The sequence below is a fragment of the Lepisosteus platostomus genome, chromosome 15, assembly GCF_059453375.1.
Source record: "Lepisosteus platostomus isolate fLepPlt1 chromosome 15, fLepPlt1.hap1, whole genome shotgun sequence".
Classification (NCBI taxonomy): domain Eukaryota; kingdom Metazoa; phylum Chordata; class Actinopteri; order Semionotiformes; family Lepisosteidae; genus Lepisosteus; species Lepisosteus platostomus.
In genome coordinates this window covers 3,911,021-3,930,837 of record NC_142625.1, presented here as the reverse complement: position 1 = coordinate 3,930,837, position 19,817 = coordinate 3,911,021, and the positions used below count along the sequence as shown (strand labels likewise).

At 46.4% G+C, this 19,817-nt stretch overlaps 1 long non-coding RNA gene across 14 annotated transcripts in view; it reads left to right on the top strand.

The window, feature by feature from the left end:
- Positions 1–19,817, top strand: part of LOC148647685 (uncharacterized) — a 663,201-nt gene that overhangs the window by 22,551 nt on the left and 620,833 nt on the right. For 6 of the 14 annotated variants that reach the window (XR_015926660.1, XR_015926665.1, XR_015926664.1 and 3 more), the window contains exons 1-3: positions 5,063–11,603; positions 13,497–13,548; positions 15,822–16,029. This is a non-coding gene — a long non-coding RNA (uncharacterized LOC148647685). Of the gene's footprint in view, positions 1–5,060; positions 11,604–13,496; positions 13,549–15,821; positions 16,030–19,817 lie in introns of those variants that run through there. The other 8 variants (XR_015926671.1, XR_015926672.1, XR_015926668.1 and 5 more) reach the window with 6 other exon arrangements.

Genomic DNA, 19,817 nt, shown 5'->3' with positions numbered 1-19,817 from the left:
TAGCATGCTAATACGATGGGGTGTCTGATTGGTGGATTTTGGTTAGTCTGCAAAACAACTGACCATGTACTGTTTAGCTTTCAGTGTTTTGTGTATATTCCAATCGCAATGGGGGAAGGGAATGTGAGGGTATGTTTAGTCTGCAATTGAATTGGGGCTCTGTTCTTCACACCTGAAACATTTTCTCCAAAAGCATTTTTCTTCCCTCTTTGGTTGATCTTTTAAAGCCTATGCATCCTGACAAAGCTCCCTACGTGAGTTCTCTGTTCTTGACTGAGAATGCTTTAGAGAACTTTACAACCAATTTTATTTTCTTTATGATTGAAATGCAATGACAAATTAAACCTATTATGATGTTTACATTAGTGTTTTAAATTTTCACTTACTTAAATAAGTGTCAGATGTGAAGGAGAGCTCCAGTAAATGTACAGTTTATCACCTTCTGAAATGCTTCCAGTTTAGCAGGATTTGTGCGATAAGCTTATTGTTTAATGTGGGTGACATTACCCACATCTATATCTGTCCACCACAAGTGTTTAATAAAATGGAGCGCCCTCCATTAAATTTAGGAACTGTATGACTTTTTCTGTTTCAACTAAATGAGTGGAGTACAAAACCAGATCAGTCAGTATCTTGGAGTTTAATTAGTGAGCGCTTTGGTCTAAAATTGTCAGCATCTAGACGGTGGACACTTACAGAGTCACTGGCTCAGTTAAATGTGCAGCACTTCAATGTGTGGTACAATGCAGTTTCATCCTGCATTCAGGGAAGAGTTTTACAACCCCCAGATTAAGGAAGACGTGTTGCTGTGGAAACCACACCTGACCAGAATAAGTGGAGGAACAGCAGGTGTACAGGTGGTTTAGTAGGGGGAAGATCCAGCAGGACCTCAGATTTGCGGTCGTCTCAGTGGTGAGAGGACAAATGCAGGGGCTCTGCTGTGAGAGCCGGGTTGAAGCAGGACAGTAGCAGGTGTGAGAAACTACTAGTTGGGGCAATGTTAGAAGGGTGTGCCGCCGTGTATAGTATAAGTGAGCAAAGACTTGATTAGCAGCTGTAGAAACCCCATGAGGGGTTGGAGAAGAACGACAATCCCGGAGGGGTTTGTGTGTAATGGTCTGTGTCACAGGGAGGGCAGGAGGGGTGCCCAAGTGAGTCCTTTTAGAACTAAATGATGGCTCAGCCACAATTGCACTTAGGTGCAAAGATGATGGTATATTATGACAATGCTCCCCACAGACTATTTATATATAGCAAAACAAAAAAAAACAAAGTTGAACTAGTACACACACAAAAAACCCTTTCTCTAAGAAAGGTCAGGAGTTCTAGCACACTTAGGTTCTATCAGCTCCACACTGTACCGATAGCGAGACTAAAAACCCCGTTAGATCTCTCCCCCCTTCCTAAATAGGTACCATATAGCCCTGCCCCCTTGGATTGTACCACTGTTACAAAATTATGGAGCTGCATTTCACTCCAGATAAACTAATTTCCCTAACATGGGATTTCCTTCTTTCTTTTAAAGAATAGTGTAAACAGAATGTACAAAAAAACACCAACCCTGAATATATTTCACTTTTTAACCTCCTGTAAAAATGGTACTTCCTTTACCGTAAGATGTGCGCATGCACCACTCCACGTTGACATTATAAAGCCGAGCTGAAAACGGGTATTGAGTTTGGACCCAAGAGGCCACCATACCAGGAAGTCGGACAGCAAGACGGAAGAGACAAACAGACATAGCGTGCTCTCACACAGATAAGTACAAATGAAGAGAAACCGAGTTTGTTTGTGTCTCTTCAGGTAACAGAAACTTCTTTTGAAATAAGAGGAGATAATGTATTGCGTGTATGAAAATAAGCCCCGAGTGTGCACCCTCATGAGCTAGCTATCCGACAGGAAAGTGTATGCGAAGTCGTGTGTAACTAAAGATGGATAACGAGTGTCTTGTAATGTACTGTCTGCGGACGGTGACAGAGATCCCTCTGTCGCAGTCTGTGAGGAACAGAGTAAAAAAAAATGTCCATCTGCCAGGAGACTGGAAGAAATGGAGCTTTATGAGATTTAAAGGGACAGCATCCCGCTAAAGTGTGGAAAGGGCTGTCTTGTCCGCTGTATGAGTGAGTTGTGAGTTAATTGAGTTAGTGTGTTGACCAGAGTGGGTTGTGTGGTAGAGGGACCCTCCCCTTGGCAATACGTTGGTATCAGGGAAGCAAGTGGGGTCAATCTACCTGCACTCTCTAGGAGATGGTACAGTGAGGTGTGCTGGCAGCTGCGAGCTCACAACCTAAGGGTGCGCGAGTGAAATGCCAGAAACGTGTGTTAGAGAGGGACAGTTTTGGGTCTTGGCACAGTGTGTAGTGCAAAAGAGACTCGGTGATGTAGGTAGTGTGTTTGTGTAGGAGAGGACATCAGGGCTGAAGGTGGACCTGGGAGTTTGAGGCACTGGTTGAGTGTGAAATAGTGACCTAATGGAGTAGGAGCAGGAGGCTCTTTGTTGGGGGGGGGGGGGGTGGTCTGGGAGCAGGAGGTTCCTAGCAGTGAGGACAACAGGGTGAACTTGGTGAACCTGAGACTCTGAAGGTAAAGGGCCCAGAAGTAACCGAATGTGGAGTCATGTATCCTGTTACCCTGATGAGGGGGTCAGTGTGATCACCACTCTCAGAGGAGAGTGTGTAAGAAAGGAAAGGAACCTAAAAGATTATAAAGGGGCGTGACAGGTGAATGGGAGCCTGACCACACCCACTGTGGTGTCTACTTCCCCCATGGCACCACAAATGTTAGGGTACAGTTTCAACATTGATAAACTGTTCTCCGATTACTGGTAAAATAACCCTTCTTCCCTCTGTTGTAACAGACAAAAACGTTCTGGCTCCCGAGATGAAGTTTAAACAGATGAGTTTTATTGCATGCAAGGAACAATAAAACCGAAGTATTGTTCCAAGTACCAGTACGAAACTTCCAGTCTATATAGCACTTTTCTGCCACTTCTGATGTAGTTAGTTTCCATGGTAATGGGGGGAGGTCATAGTGTTCGGGCAGGTCAGCCTTTGGCCAAATGGTCAGTGTTAGGTTTCTTTCCTTGGGGTTCCTAATCGGTTATCCCCCTTTCCTGCCATAACTCTAAGCCTGGAATGTCTTGTCACAAAACGTCCAGTCTTTGTGTAGAAAGGACTGTTAATCCCTTCTTCACATCTTATCTTTCTTCACCTCCTTTGTTTAACTTAAAGATTTCCATGAAAAAATCCACAATCTTGAAACACTCTTATTCATCCAGACCCCACCTTATTTTTTCTCACTCCTTCACTAGGGGATGAAGGAGATGTGAACATAAAACATTAAGAAATAACAGTAGTTGATTTAATCACTGGGACCTGTTCCCTGGGGGCAGATATAGGGCAACAGGACAACTGGGGGTGACAGGTATTGGTTAATTTCTGTCATTTACCAAAACATATTATAATAGTGAGTCCCTGAAAAGAAAGCAAGCAGAACTACCTTGCCATGTTAAAAGCAAACCTACAGTGCCTTGCGAAAGTATTTGGCCCCCTTGAACTTTTCAACCTTTTGCCACATTTCAGGCTTCAAACATAAAGATATACATTTTTTATTTTATGTGAAGAATCACCAACAAGTGGGACACAATTGTGAAGTGGAACGAAATCTATTGGATTTTTGAAACTTTTTTAACTAATAAAAAAATGAAAAGTGGGGCGTGCAAAATTATTCGGCCCCCTTGCGTTAATACTTTGTAGAGCCACCTTTTGCTGCGATTACAGCTGCAAGTCGCTTGGGGTATGTCTCTATCAGTTTTGCACATCGAGAGACTGAAATTCTTGCCCATTCTTCCTTGCAAAACAGCTCGAGCTCAGTGAGGTTGGATGGAGAGCGTTTGTGAACAGCAGTTTTCAGCTCTTTCCACAGATTCTCGATTGGATTCAGGTCTGGACTTTGACTTGGCCATTCAAACACCTGGATACGTTTATTTGTGAACCATTCCTTTGTAGATTTTGCTGTATGTTTGGGATCATTGTCTTGTTGGAAGATAAATCTCCGTCCCAGTTTCAGGTCTTTTGCAGACTCCAACAGGTTTTCATCCAGAATGGTCCTGTATTTGGTTGCATCCATCTTCCCCTCAATTTTAACCATCTTCCCTGTCCCTGCTGAAGAAAAGCAGGCCCAAACCATGATGCTGCCACCACCATGTTTGACAGTGGGGATGGTGTGTTGAGGGTGATGAGCTGTGTTGCTTTTACGCCAAACATATCGTTTTGCATTGTGGCCAAAAAGTTCGATTTTGGTTTCATCTGACCAGAGCACCTTCTTCCACATGTTTGGGGTGTCTCCCAGGTGGCTTGTGGCAAACTTTAGACGAGACTTTTTATGGATATCTTTGAGAAATGGCTTTCTTCTTGCCACTCTTCCATAAAGGCCAGATTTGTGCAGTGTAAGACTGATTGTTGTCCTATGGACAGACTCTCCCACCTCAGCTGTAGTTCTCTGCAGTTCATCCAGAGTGATCATGGGCCTCTTGGCTGCATCTCTGATCAGTCTTCTCCTTGTCTGAGCTGAAAGTTTAGAGGGACGGCCAGGTCTTGGTAGATTTGCAGTGGTCTGATACTCCTTCCATTTCAAGATGATCGCTTGCACAGTGCTCCTTGGGATGTTTGAAGCTTGGGAAATCTTTTTGTATCCAAATCCGGCTTTAAACTTCTCCACAACAGTATTACGGACCTGCCTGGTGTGTTCCTTGGTCTTCATGATGCTCTCTGCGCTTTCAACAGAACCTTGAGACTATCACAGAGCAGGTGCATTTATACAGAGACTTGATTACACACAGGTGGATTCTATTTATCACCATCAGTCATTTAGGACAACATTGGATCATTCAGAGATCCTCGCTGAACTTCTGGAGTGAGTTTGCTGCACTGAAAGTAAAGGGGCCGAATAATTTTGCACGCCCCACTTTTCATTTTTTTATTAGTTAAAAAAGTTTCAAAAATCCAATAGATTTCGTTCCACTTCACAATTGTGTCCCACTTGTTGGTGATTCTTCACATAAAATAAAAAATGTATATCTTTGTTTGAAGCCTGAAATGTGGCAAAAGGTTGAAAAGTTCAAGGGGGCCGAATACTTTCGCAAGGCACTGTAACTAACTCCCGGCCAGAAAATAAGTGGCAGAGCCAAAGAAAGGTGGCAAAAGGATAAAATGTTATTCCTTTTTGTGAAGTACAGGATATAAGTTTTATAGTAGAACTAGCACATTAAAGCCACAACTCACTGTAAGTTGCCCAGTTAGTCTTTGATGCATAAAGTATTTACTTTATATTGTTTAACATGCGTAATACACTTAATTATTAAAAGTCTAAGCAGTATATTCTGTAACTGGGGGGATCCCTCAGCATTGACTAGGATTTGAAACGGGATGCATCTGGGCTGTTGTCAGAAAGCTGTACATGAGACATTAAGCTTTCCCATCTCCACCTGGTGGTTTTGCAAGGTATTGTACCCTATTAAAAAAAATGAAGTATCATTCAGTATGTGTGACAGTTTACTGCAGCATCCCTCACACATTTTGAATGGCTGGATCTGCATTACTGCTAAAAACAGTAGCATTTTGAAATCGGACATTTACATCAACAAAAACAGTCAGTATTGTTCTGGATGTGTCTGTCACTGTGGGAGCTGGTAGTTCAGCTCATAAGCCAGGTGCAGATGAGATATTGGAGCTGCTGGATTTCTCCCAGCTTGGGGCTGCTGGTCTGGCCAGAGCTGCAGTATAGCTTTGTGGGAGGGGCTCGGTCCGGCTCTGCTGTTGTGCTGGGTGGGGGATGTGGGGTGGGGCACTGGTTCTGGTCCCGTTCGGTCGTTGGTTTGGGTTGGAGGGTGGTGCTGGTTCTGTTCTTTGGGTGTTGGGACGTTCCTCTGGTAGTCCTTCTGTTTTCTCTGGGTTGCTGTTTGGGTGTCTACCCAGCGTGGTGTCTTTCAGGGTTTTAGTGAAGAGTCCGATGGTCTGTTTGTTTTTGAGGTTTATGGTCGTATAAGTGCTGGAGTCCAAGGGTGCGGTGATGGGCTAGGTAGACCTTTGGGAGCAGGGTGCAGCACCATGAAATCTCAGCGTTGATTTTCTGGATGGTGTGGTACTGCTTGTCCTGTCTCGGCAGCAGGGTGGAGATGACTATTCGGGTGCTTGGGAGCTCCTGTATGGCCCCCTGCCACTCTCCTGATGGACTGGGCCACCTGCTCCCTCGGGATCCTCAGGTCACTGGTGCCAGTGTGGATGATGTGCCGTGGGGCTCCCAGGACCGACCTGGACAGCGGCTGCAGGGCCTTCTCTGTCGTCGGACACCAGAGCTTTGCTGTTTTTAATCCTTCGAAGAACCTGTGCTCATCGATGTACCTCCCGTTGGAGTAGATGAGAAGGGCTACTTCCGTGCATCTACCTCTGGTGTCCAGTCTGCTGGAGGGGTGCTGTGCTGGCGGGGGGGGGGTGCAGTGTGTTGGGTGGGGCGATCTCTGGGGCTGGGTGTGTGTGTGTAGGTCACCCTGAGTGTTCGGCAAGGTGGATGTGCTTTTGGGCAGTGGTGTTGTGAGGGGCTTGGGGGTACAGTGGGTGTGATGTTAGTTTTGGTGGGGGTACTGGGTAGGTGGGAGTTGGTTGTGGGGGTGGGTGTTGTGTGTACTGGGCCTCAGGGCTGTTCTTTGGGGGTCTTGCTTGTCCTCTGTACTAGCTGCAGCTCCTCTCTTGACTGCAGCTTACTGTTGTCCTGCAGCAACTCTTCCATCTGTGCCCTGAGCTATTTGTTGGAGGTTTTGCATTCGTTCCTGTTTGTTAACCTCGTCTCTTAGCTGTTGTGCTGTCTGCCCCTCTGTGAGTCTCCCCAGCATCAGTTCCTTGAACTCGGTGAAGTCCAGCTCCAAAGCAGAGTGTTTCCCTCAGGAGGCACGCGGTGCTGTGGTCACAGGGGGGTTTGGTGTGGGCCGTGTGTGTCTGGGTGGTGTGTTTCAGTGTTGCCGAGGGCTACACTCTTGCTAGGCTGTTCTGTAGCTGTGGCTGTGTTCATGGGCTCAGAGTCAGGTGGAGCTGAACTCTCCAGTGCTGTGGGTATCAGGCTGCTGGGTCTCTCTCCTGTTTCTGGGGGTGTTTTCAGGTCCATTAACTTTTCCTCCAGAGTGGCCTCACTGCCCTGTATGACTTTACCATTCTGGTAAGTGTTGACAGTCAGGACAGTGTCTTCTACCTCGCTGCCGCCCCCTATGGAGATTTGCCTACCTTTGCTGATGCCCCTTCTGGTGGTATTTGTATAAGTCTTGCTTATACAAACACAGCTGTGTGCCAGGCATTCGGATGCTCGGTAAAAAAGAGCAGGTTGGTTTTTTTTTCTCCTGCCTGGCAGTAATCAGCGATAAGGGTCTCTGGGTTTTCCTTCATCCATCTGCTTTTGCATTGTTTCCTGGTCTTAATGGTTTTTGTGTCCTCAGGGTACTGGAGTACTGTGCTGAGGGGGCAGGGCTGCTCCAGTGGGGCTGTGTTCTGCTCTGTACTCATCTTGCTTCTTTTAAATACAATGGGCCCAGGTGAGAAGAGCAAACGGACAGCCTGGTGCGAGTGTTTTGAATACAATCAGCCCCACTGTTGCTTGGGAACAGGTTCTTCAGCTTTGGCCTTTTGAGTTTTATGTGCCCAAGTAGTATTTTGTTTTGTTTAAACTTTAAGGTAAACTTTTTTCTCAACTTTCTTTTATTTAGTAAAACAGTTCAATTTGAGGCCTCTTAAAAAAAACAAAAACAAAAAAAAAACCGGGCTTACCAGTTGTTAGTGCTGGTGGCTGGGTTTTTGGCTTCTCTTAATGCTGCTTTTTTCCCCTGTTTCCTTTGGTGTACTTTCTTTTTCTTGTCTTCATATCCTTATTTCCTTGTTTTAATTATTCCTTTTTTGTTTGTTCCTTTTCATCTCTGAGGATTTTTCTTTGGGGTTTTCCTCCGGTTGGTCATCAGTTTTTCAGATGTTTGCTTTGTTTATTTTTTTAAATGACAAATTATTTCTTTACTACTTTAGTTTTTGTTTGTAGCCTTATTCCTAGACTACTTGTTCAGTTCCAGAAAACAATCTCAGAAATTAGGAGCTCATCTTCTGTGCTGCCTCCATCTGTGGTTCTCTCTCACTGCTTGCTTTTTCTTACCTTCCGATGAGGGGGGTCAGTCCTGCTTCTCTTCTCCCCCTTCCTCTTTCCCTTCTTAGTGGGTGTTATCCAGGGCCCTTCCTCCAGTCGGTTATCTTGTAGCTCTGCTGCGGCTGGAGGTGTGGCCTCAGTTTCTGTTCTCTGGAGGGGATGGGTGGGCTCTTTGTTCATGCCTTCCTCCCTTTGTCTTGTGACTGGTTTTGGCTGGCTGTCTTTTACCACCTGTGCAAATGAAGGTCTGCTTACCTTGCACTGGCGGAGGAGGTGTCCCTCAGCACCACATCCATTGCACGTCTTGGCAGCCTGGCAGTTTTGTTATGTGCCCTTCCTTCTTGCAATTGTGGCTTATGATGTCACAGGTGTTGTCCTTGGGGTAATAAAGTACCCCCTGTTGGCTCCGAGGCTGAAATGCGCTGGAATGCTTTGACACCCTCTAGGTCCTCCCTCAGGAGGACTCGGTACTGGCATTTGCCAGTCCTGATGCCAAATCTGTTACAGTTCTGTTGGTACATAGGGGATGTACATGTGCACTGTGATGGTGTTCTGGTTTTCAGGCTCTGGCCTGAAATCGAAGAAACCAGGTTGCTAACCCATTTCCCTGATCCTCTTTGTCACCTTCTTGTATTAGGTGTCCGAGGCCGCGAAAGCCTTCAAGTACTTCTCTGCCTTGTTGCCCTGTATGCAGTAGAAATCCCCGGCTACCAGCTGCAAAATTCCCCTCAGGAAGGTCATGAAGAAAACCTCCCTGGTTGGCATTGCTTCTTCTGCCTTCGTCCATTGGAAGCAGATCAGGTTCCTCTTGTTCGCCATCTCTTGCTCCTGGAACAGAAGGGGGAAAGAGAGAGGCCCAGTGGGGGAGGGTAGAGGTGTGAGCTGCTGAAGGAGCAGCAAGGGAGACCTGGCCTTTGTCCCTGTGGACTAAGCCTGGCTAGGTGCAGGTGCAGCAGGAAGCTTTCATTCCTCTCGAGGAGGTAGAGGACTCCTGCCGGCAAGCCATACACAGTCCTGGCCAAGAGGCAGGAGAGGAAGAGAGAAAAGGGGGCTGATAAAGCTTTTGAGTCTCGAAGAGAGCGAGTGCTGCATGCAGGCCATGAGCACCTACGCGCAGCCAAAGGAGAGAGGAAAGGAAAGCAATGGATCCTACCCAGCTCAGCTGCTGCTTGGCCTTAACCCCCTAGGCTCAATCTAGAGCAATACCAGCTTAAGGACTTGATCTTAGCCAAAAGGCTGAGAAGTGATGCCCGACGCGGCCTTGGGCCCACGTGTGGGTGTCCGGTTGGTGCACAGCAGCGCAGGCCGACGCCTCTGGAGCCCAGAACTCATGCAGCTGCCGGCCTCCCTGCAGCCAGCAGCTGGCCGCCTGGACTTCACTCCCCCCCTCCCTTGCCAACCCGCTTGCTCTGCCAGTCCAGGGTGTGGGCCCTGCTCTTTATTTTCTAATCATATTCAACCTTCCACATTATATCAGAACACAAACAGCAACACAAACTGATTCTGCCTCTGGGCCATCCCCTGCTCCTTTCTTCCCTTTCTGCCCTTCCTTGACAATACTTGCGTAACTCCTGACTTGTCCATCTCCCTCTCCTTCTGATGTTGCATCTTAGAATACATCGCCCTGGCTAGGCTCGGATGAGCTCATTAGCCCTACAGAACTGGGTGGACTTCTGCTCTCTGGGAAATCTGGACGCTCATCTGCCCTTGCCTGACTCAGCTCTTCCCCCTTCTTGTGTTCCAGCGGGTCTCGCTGACACATTTTAAATGGGCTGCCCTCTCCCGATGTACTTGGGAGCATGCAAAAAGGCCCTGGTGCAGATGGTCCCTCCCCTTGTCCAGGGGGCAGTCTTGCTCCAGTATCTTCTGTCACCTGCTCACTCGCTTCTGAGCCTGTTTCTGCGTCCTCCTCCGTCGCCTCGGCGTCCGATGACTCCGTGACTTCTTCCCTTCTACTGGGGGCTGCTTCTCCTCACCTGCCCTCTGCCTTTTCTGGTGCTTCTTCCTTTCCAGAAATGAGAAATCCTCCTCCTCTGCTACCTCCATCTGTATGGGTTTCACTTTTGGGCCTTTCCCTGCCCCTTTCTTCCCTGTCTTAATGTTCGCATAGCTTTGTATTTGCCCGTCTTCCACTCTTGCCACGTTGCCACCCTCCTGGTCTTCCTCCTTGGCCTGTGCCTTGCCTGCATCATACCCATCCCTTCCAGCTGCTTCCACCACTGTGGCCTGTTTGTCTTGCGGTGTTTCATCCTCTTCACTGTCCTCCCCCGCCAGTTTTGCACAGTCCAGATATGCCTTGTTATACTCGGGGTTCCTTCGATTGTAGGCCCAGTACAGGTGCCCAGTAGCCCCACACAAGGAACATGCATGGTCATGACACTTCAGACACTCCAGAGCCGGGCATTCGGTTTCCTGATGCCCCACCTCATGGCATTTGCGGCAGAATGGCGGCTGATCCTGATAGTATAGGAACCCCTGTCTGTACCGATCGCAAAGGTCACCAGGGGGTGCCCAACTCTGGCCTTGGGCCCATGTGTTGAACAAGACTGTCTTCAAATTCATCCCATCCAGACATCTGTCTTCAGCTTCCATTGGTACCGTAAAGTCCATCGCAGGTTGGGGATCTCTCTGCTCCTCCTTGCTGCACCAGAATCCATAGCCATCGTAAGGCAGCCGAAGCAGCCTACTCACTGAAGTGCATGTTCTGGTGTCAAATCAGTCTGCAATCCAAAATCCAAGGCGTGGTCCTTGTGAAAATCCAGGAAATCCAACCAGTAATCCAGCAATTACCTAATCTTTAGGTAAAAAGGCCTCGAAGCAATGCCCATCGCCAGCCTTGGGCCCATGCTTGGGCATCCAGCTGGCGCACAGCAGCGTAGGCCGGCCACCCGGACTCTGTTCCCTTGCTTGCTCGCCTGCCTGCCAGTCCCAGGCGGGGGCTCTGTTCTTTGATCTTCTGGTAACAGCCTGACCACAACCGCAGTCGAGGAGGGCGCCAGCCAGCCAGTTTCCTTAGCTTAGGCCCTTCCCACCAGCAGCAGCTGTGCCGACCAAGCTGCAAGGTGAAAGCAGACCGTCGACACCGGTGGACCAAAGGAAGGGGCACCCCCCTCTTGGTAGGGACATATACAAACCTGCCTCCCTAAAAAAAAAGGGAGAGGGAGAATGCACAGGCGTTCAAAAGGGGCCTGCCTGCTTGGCGAGAAAGTCAAGATGCGAGAGTGCACAGAGGGAGGATGGGAACGGGGAGAGAGAGACTCAAAGAAGGAGCTCCAGTCAATTCGCTTGCTTACTGGCTGGCTACGTCTGTCTTTCTACCTATAAGAGAAGGTAGTACATCGTTCCTGGAGACACTGCAATACCGGGCCGATGCATGAAGAGGATGGAGCAAGCTCCTGATCTAGAATATTGATCTTCACTACAATCAGGTAAGTGACCTCTTTTGAAATAAACCCTTCTGATTCACTTTCCATAATCTGTTGTCCTAATTAAGTCTTGCAGAATTTATGGTGTAATATTGAATCCCCAACACTTTCATTGGACCCGCTGTTGACAAGTCCACCTGTCATATCCACTGTTTTTCCATGTTCCAAAGAACTGAATTCTACTCTTATTCAAGAGAATTCCCCTACCCACTGAAAATTTATCCAGAATACTCAGAACTCTCCCCAAACTTCCTTCTGTACATAAAACAATTATTTCATCCGCATATGCTGTGACTTCTGCAGAAACAGGGGTCTCAGCTCCCCCAAAAACCTCATGGGACATAGAGTGCCCAGCCACCATTCCCGGTGTCACCTTATCAGCAGGCAGAGAAGTCATCTGGATGCTCTGCTTTCACCCCCCCAGGCTTCACCTGGAGTGATTTCGGCGGTAGTTTGAGGGTCTTCTCTTACCACGACGTTCCTGCTGCATCCTGGCTTCTGGTCTCTCTCCACTCATCCTCCTTGTCATCTTTCTTTCTCTTGACTGTCCCCAGAGCTGCGGTTAGCCACGTACTATGTTCACATCCAAAACACTGAGAAATGATACTTCCATTTTTTTGTGAAAATGGAAAAACCAAAAAGTTATCCATTACAAACTTCAACAAATTATCCAAAAATGTCGTACATAACCATCACAAGAAGGCAATACCTAACCCCTTCGACCACTCCCTAGCAGCATGATATCTCTATTTCCGTACATCTCTATTTGTGATCTGACGTCATGCAATACTCTCTGGTAGATGCCATGTACCATCCTTGCTTTCCCCTTTTGGATCAAAATGTTCCATGCATCCCATACCTCTGATTTGACCACGCTTATGAGCAACCATAGAAAAAAATGAATGCTACCAGGCCTAGAGCCTCCCTTTATCCCACCCTGCTCCATTTGTCTAATCATGTCCATGCGTTTGACACTCATATTTGCCCCCAGATGTTACCTGGCTTGGCCAAACCTCGCCATGTACCTCCTCTTCCTGGTCCAGATGACCTCTTGGTCAAGGACCTTCTTTCCTTCGCCCTGGCCATCGAACCTTTTCAGGAAGGCGATTGTCGGGCTCTGGCACACGGGGGTTAAACGTGAACTCTGACCTGTCACAGTTCACGAGCAAACAATGGTTTAATCGCAAATCTTGCTAGGGGCTCTGTATCCTGCCTTGCCTCAGCCCTATTCCACAACTTCTGACACTCCGGTTCAGATGTCAATGTAAGGTCGAAGATGTTCTTGCCTTGGAAGTCCTGGATGCACAGAATATCGGTCTTCTTGATATCTAGCACTTCATACACAATCTTCCGTTTGAAGTTTCCCCTGACCATCCACTCTTTCTGGTTTTCCTGTTTCTTCAATACGAAGCACACCATGTGCCTCATCTGCCTTTCACAGGACATAAGGCATCCAGTCAAAAAAGGCAACTCACCTGCAGTCGTTGCTGCCATCTCGGAACCCCACCTTCACCCCCTGAACTTAACTCAGAGTGATTCCAGTGGTGGCTCGTCATTCTTGGACACCACTATCTCCTCTGGAAATCCTACTCCTCCTTGTTGCCTTCTTTGAAAAAGGTATCCCCTCCAAAAGGGTCTTCTGCCTCTTTGCCCTTATAGTCCTCTGACCACGGTCAGGCCACACACCAGAGGATCTTGGCTGTCGCAGTTTCCACAAACCCAGTTGCTGATGTACCGTACTCAACTTATGTCTGCCAACAAACTGAGCCAATACCAGCATCGAATAGAACACCTAAGATTTTCAGAGGGCCATCACATACAACCAGGCCACCGAAATTTTTATCATGCACACTCCATTCCCCAAAGTATTTAACAGGACTTTTCTGTTTATTTTAGATCCTGAATCCTGGGAGAATGAATCCACAACCTTCAGGGCAGCAGCTAAGCTGTAAGTACTGCTAAGGAAGAGGGTAATATCATTGGCGTACAATAAGATTTTTCAAGTGTCTACCACAGGTCCCGGGGATAAGAACCCTATCTATTCTCGGGTCACCTCTGATCATGGCAGCAAGGGGCTCAATGAAGAGGACATACAATAAAGGAGATAGGGGGCAGCCTTGCTGCACCCCGGCTTCCTGCTTCACGCCTTTCCCTAGATAACTGTTGACACAAGCTCTACTCTGTACCTTAAAATATAATAGCCGGACAAAAGATGAGCATGGGATCAAAACCAAAGCTGGCCAACATGGAAAATAAAGTGGTGATCAACCCTGTCAAAGGCTTTTTCTGGTCGAGTCCTACGATAACTATCGGGATCCTCCGCCCATGCAATTACATCCCTTACCAGCTGCAAGTTTTTCATACAACTACGACCAGGAATATTGTAGGCCTGAACTCGACCTATCATGTCACCTAGAACCTTTTGCATCCTATTAGCTATGCACTTTGCCACTATCCTATAGCTGATGGTAAGCATTGTGAGGGCATTGTGTGTCTCCAATTTGCTAAATTAGCAGTGTCCCCTTTCTTAAACAGGAGTACCAATACTCTCATCTTCATTGACTCGCTCAACTCGCCCAAAAGGAAGGCTTCATTGTAGACATCCAACAAGACTGGACCTAATAGATCCCAAAAGGAAACATAAAATTCCTTTGACAACCTGTCTAACCCTGGCACTTTCCCATTCTTCCTACCTTTAAGGGCAGATTCCATCTCTGTTAAAGAAACGGATAGACAAGTCTCCCATTTTGGGTGGCTTAGGTAAACCACTACAGAATTCTGGAGTTGCTGACCTTATTTCCTGTCTTTGAAACAACAAAGCATAATAGGATTCAACTGTATCAATCAGGTTTTCAAGCAATCTTACAAGCTTCATAATTCAGAAATTACCCTCTTTTCCTGTTGCTGCCTCACTTGACTAAAGTACGCAGAGCATGTCTCCTTCTCTCTATATTCGTCTTGAAGACAAATCGGGTACTTTCTCGCCTCTTGGATGTAAAAGTCTTTCAGTCTGGCTCTTGCTAGAGCTGCACCGATTACATCAAAACCTTTCCCCTTATTAAACCGAACATAGCACTCTAAGTTGCGCTGCAGTCTATGGTGTTCTCTTCTTTTCAGGCGGCTTTTATATTTCCAGTAAGCTATTGTAAAGGCCTTGATTTTAACCTTAAGGTCATCCCACCATGCTCTTAGATTCGGGTAGAGTGGTTTCAGATCAAACCAATTCTTGATCAGACCTCTTATTGCAGAACAGAAGGTAACATCAGCCAATATGGACACATTCAGTTTCCAATACCCAGGCCCGACAGAGGGGTTATCGTCCTCTATCTTTAACCAAAGCATAGTGGTCAGTGAGAAAAGGGACAATTCCCACATCTACTACTCAGGAGCTCTCCATGTTACCCCAGAAATCTTTGGGGGAGGGTCCTAAAGCCATCTGCCAGATTGAACTGTTTCAGCAGATCCAACAAAGCAGTGGTGGAGTCAACATTAGTCCCCACAAAGAAAAGTAAAATGATTAGTTACCCACAGGGGTTCAAGTGAGGCAAAAATCTTTCCTTTCAATTCTCTGCGAAGGGGCATAAATACAAATCTATATTTCTTGTCATATCTATCCACGTCGAGCACAGCAACTTTCCAGGTATTCCCACAAAGCTGTTCACCACACAAAAGCTATTTTCATTTAATAAGATACCCACACCTGCAGAGTGCGCACTCCCAATTCCCCATATTGATTGCCCACCATCAAAAAGATTTTATTCAGCACTGTCCCGTACATGCACTTCCTACAGAAAAAGAATTGAACGCCGAAGGCTACGTAGGGATTGAAAAAGTCAATCTTTTAGTGCGATTCCTCAGGCCTCTAACATTATCTGAACATACGGTAAAGGTCATGTGACCATATTGTTGTCACTAGCAGCCTGGGATCCTGCTAAGGGTATCTCATTTGGAAGCATGTCCACTGTTAAGTCTGGACCATAATAGTCAGGACCCTGTTCTAGTGAGGAAAAAGAGTCCACCAAAAAACCCCGAGATGTCCTGATCTCTGCTGCACGATGACCATTGGTAGTTGGCGCCTAGTGGTGTCACTCTCTGTTCTCTTGGGGCCTCCCTGCTCAGTCTCCATATTGAGCGTGGCGTCTTCTAACTTAGTTTAGTCTTCATCAGTCAAAATTACTTCCTGCTCCTGTTCTTGCTTGCTGCTTTTCTTTTTCTTCCTAGGACCCATCTCTCCTCTCCCCTTGTCCTCAGAAGAGTGGTCTACAACGGGGTCTTTGGAGACCGGGTTCTTGCCTTGCACCTGGCCTTGGCGTATGTCTGTTACGGATTTAGGGGCAACTGGGAGATCCTCTTCTACGTCTACAGATGGCCCTGGGTCGATGTTCTCTGGCACTCCAGACTCCTGCAGTGATGTCCCCTCATCCATCAGGTAACTCGTATCCTTAACTGAGTCTTCCGCTTGTTCAGATGTCTGCTGACTCCCCAATTACAACTGCGTGTGCATAGTCAGTCTTAATGGCCTGAATTCTCTCAGGGTTCCGGGAGTAACAATTCTTCCAAGTGTGGCCTTCTTTGCCACAGAGAGTACATGTAACCTCTCTTATATCTCATTAGATGCCCAAGTTCATTACAATTGCAGCATCTTACCTTAGTGCAAGTATCTGCAGTGTGGCCAGTCTCAGGCACCTTCTGCAAGTTTTGGGTTAACCAGCATAGAAAAGGTAGCCATGGTCAGATCCAAGGGCAAAGGTTGCATGGGGGTGACAGAAGCCATCTAAAGAAGAGGGATCATGACAAAGTGTCACTGTGTACTGTCTTCGGCCTGTCCATACGCCCAACCGGTCCACCACCTTGGTACAGTTGGAAACGACGTCCATATAGCGGCTCAGGAACAAAACGATGTTATTCTTCACAAAGTGACCACGTGACGGGCTTTAGCCCAAAGACCTTCAATATCATAATGTATAAGGGGAACATCGCTTGCCTTCTCTCTGCAACAACGCCAAACTTAAATAGTAGGATTCCTCGGCAAACGAAATATCTACAGATTTGGACGTAGTATACCCATGGACACAGTAAGTCTTTCACTGACAGATCAAGACCCTTCCACAACACCGAGTTGATAAAAGAAATCCTGTCAGGCCCATTCAGAGTCAGCTCTTCCCTCAACTTGAACCCAACAGTATGCGGCAGCCCATAATTTGGCCAGCTGTGTTGACCTCCAAAAACAAAAATCCAGAGTCCAGAGTAAAAACTTCCAAAGGAGGCTTCTTACCCCTCGATGTCCTGTCTTCCTTGTAGGCAGCTCTGGCTTCACCTGGTGTGATTCCACCAGTGGCTGGTTCTTTAGCTGGTCCTCTGGCTCGTTCTCTTCCTCATCGGCACTAGCCAGTCCCCAACTGGCTAAGACCAAAAATTAGCAGTCAAGCCACTCAACTCCTGATTTTAGCCAAAAGGCTAAGAAGCGATGCCCCCAATGGACTGGCGCACGGGCATTCCGCTGGCGCACAGCGGCGCGGGCCGACTCCTCTGGAGCCCGCAACTCATGCAGCTGCCGGCATCCCTGCAGCCAGAGGACTGCCACCGGACTCCGCTCTCCTACCTGCCTAGCTGCCTGCTTGCTCGCCTGCCTGCCCGCCAGTCCTGGGCGGGGGCCCTGCTCTTTGATCTCCTGTCAACGGCCCGCCAACGACTGCAGCCGTGGGGGCGCCAGCTGGCCGGCATCCTTAACTTAGACCCCTTCCACCGGCAGCAGCTGTGCCCAACCAGCTGCAAGCGAAAGCGGACCGTCGGCACCTGCAGGCAGAGGCAAGGGGCAGTCCTCTTGTAGGAGGGACAAACGGACGCCTGCCTGCCTGCCTGCCTGCCTCCCGGAGGAAAAAAAGAAAAGGGTGTATAAGTTTTTGGAGGGCTGTAGAAAGGGGCCCGCCTGCCTGCTGAGAGTGCATGCATGCAAGAACATGCACACCTGCCTTTTGCCTCCACTTAGGATTCATGTTTATTAACACTGTTCTATATCTTAGCAACTTGTGCTTTTCTAGTTCTTTATTTTCTTCCATCTCTTCATATCTATCTAAAAAATGTTATTTCTAATTAACTCCCCTATTTTAATAAACCGAAGCAGTACTGATTTGAATTCATGCAGATCAACCTCAACCCTATCTTGAATTCGGGTTGTAAAGCATTAATTATCACCTAATTTTTGGCCATTTTTTCAGAGGACATGGTCATATAAGGGTTGGTGTGGTGGTTATTACTAGATCGCAGGACCTGTTTTATACCTGCTCTTGGTATTTCCAAATCCTGGGACACATAGTTTGTGTCATGTGGTCCAAAGTGCTTACAGTAGGGTTTAAGGTTTACTCACAAGTGCTGTTCTCTCAGAATATGTATGTGCTTAATTAGAGGTTCAGGTAACCCTCCAAAATCATATACTCCATAATGTCTTTGTCTCTGACTTGTAACAGAGTCTTTGTTTGTTTGAGGTTTGTTCCGGGATGAGGGTGAAAACAGGCTTTATTGTATGTGTAAAAGGAACAGTTCACTAGTAGGGATGTTCAGGGAATATAAAGCAAGCAGTTACCTTTATACAGCTTGGTAACGTTAATATTTCTATGGTTACAAAGCTTCAGAGATAAGCACAATTCCACAGGATTTAACAAGGAGTAATTAATGACTTGGAAACTGATGCGTATATTGGTAAATCTGAAGTGCATAGCTCAGGAGAAAACAGATCCCTCACAGGGCAAACCTCTCCCTCCAGAGAGAAGAGTATCCTACAACACTTCCCTTCTTGAAACTCCAACCAGTGGAAGTGGTTCCTAACGCCACAGACAAAACAGAAATGTTCTTGAGCATCCCCAGATATCTCTGCAAAGCCATATGTTCCATAACACTTTCAAAATGGTTCTATCTGTTCTGTAACATTCCCAATAATTCCAAAAAAGGTTCTCAAATATGTACCCAAATGAACCTGTTCAAATGCAGCCATTCAAACTGCGTGGTACAACCCCATACCGCACACAATAACCCACAAGCCGCTGCGGCATACCATGGTATGTGATTGGCTGGCCAAAATGACCTAACAATCTTGGTGCATTGGTCATTAGTGAAAAGATTTAATCATTTAATCTCTTTACTGTGCACGTTTTAATCTGTTTACAATTGGAAAATTTATATGGAGTTTCACAACTAAAGGGAAATTTTAGTAGCTGAGCACAAAAAGAATAGGAGCATAACGTGTGAAGGCCATAAATGATATTAATTTTGGAACATAAACATACAGTATTACTGTATATGGCTGGTCTCTGTACTTTTAAAGAAACACCAGTATTTCATTTCTCCCTAAACATTTTAAGCATCAAAGTCTTTAACATTTGAAATAACATGTATAAAAAGTGATAGCTTTAACCTTTTCTGCGAATACGCTCGATACCGGAGTCAAAAAGCATACTTTTAGAATTTGATTAATTGGGAATATAATATGGAATCGCTTATCTAAAGAAATTAATAATATAATTATATTCATGTACTGCAACACAAACAATAGTATACACTGTACAATGTCTATTGATACTGTATGTGTAGGGCTGTTTCACCACTCCTCAAGTGACTGTGCGAGTGATGTGATAGCCTGACTAGTGCCCGACTTCTAAGCGAGAGGTCGGCTGTTCAAATCCAGCTAGTGCCACGAGTTCTTTTAACAAGCATTTCTTTGAAAAAATAAAATAGCAACCTTATGGACAATTAATTAAATTTTTATATTTCTAAATATTATAACATATTCGAATCTAAGTCATTTTGTAATAATGAATAGTCACCATCTTTCCCTCTGACAATGGTTCCTGCTTCTGCTTCCTGCTTCTATCGTGTGGGGATCCCTTTAGATCTCCCTTCAGATTTAAAAGGTTATTAATAATATCTTCGGTGTCACATCTTCCCAGTGTAGCTGATCTTTTGCTGCCCATGCATGCATTACACAAACTCCCTGGGTAGACCATCACAAAGTGATGAGAACTTAACATTTTTATTATCAACAAATTGTAAATACGATGTTTACATTGGCGTTATTAATTTTTCACTTGAGTGTATGGAGGAGTGTCAGCTGTCACTGAGAGCAGACCCCCCTCTTAGGCTGCACAAACGATTTTTTAAATTTTTATAAAGAAATGGAGGCGTTACAATATAAACATTTACTGTCAAACTTTTAATGAACAA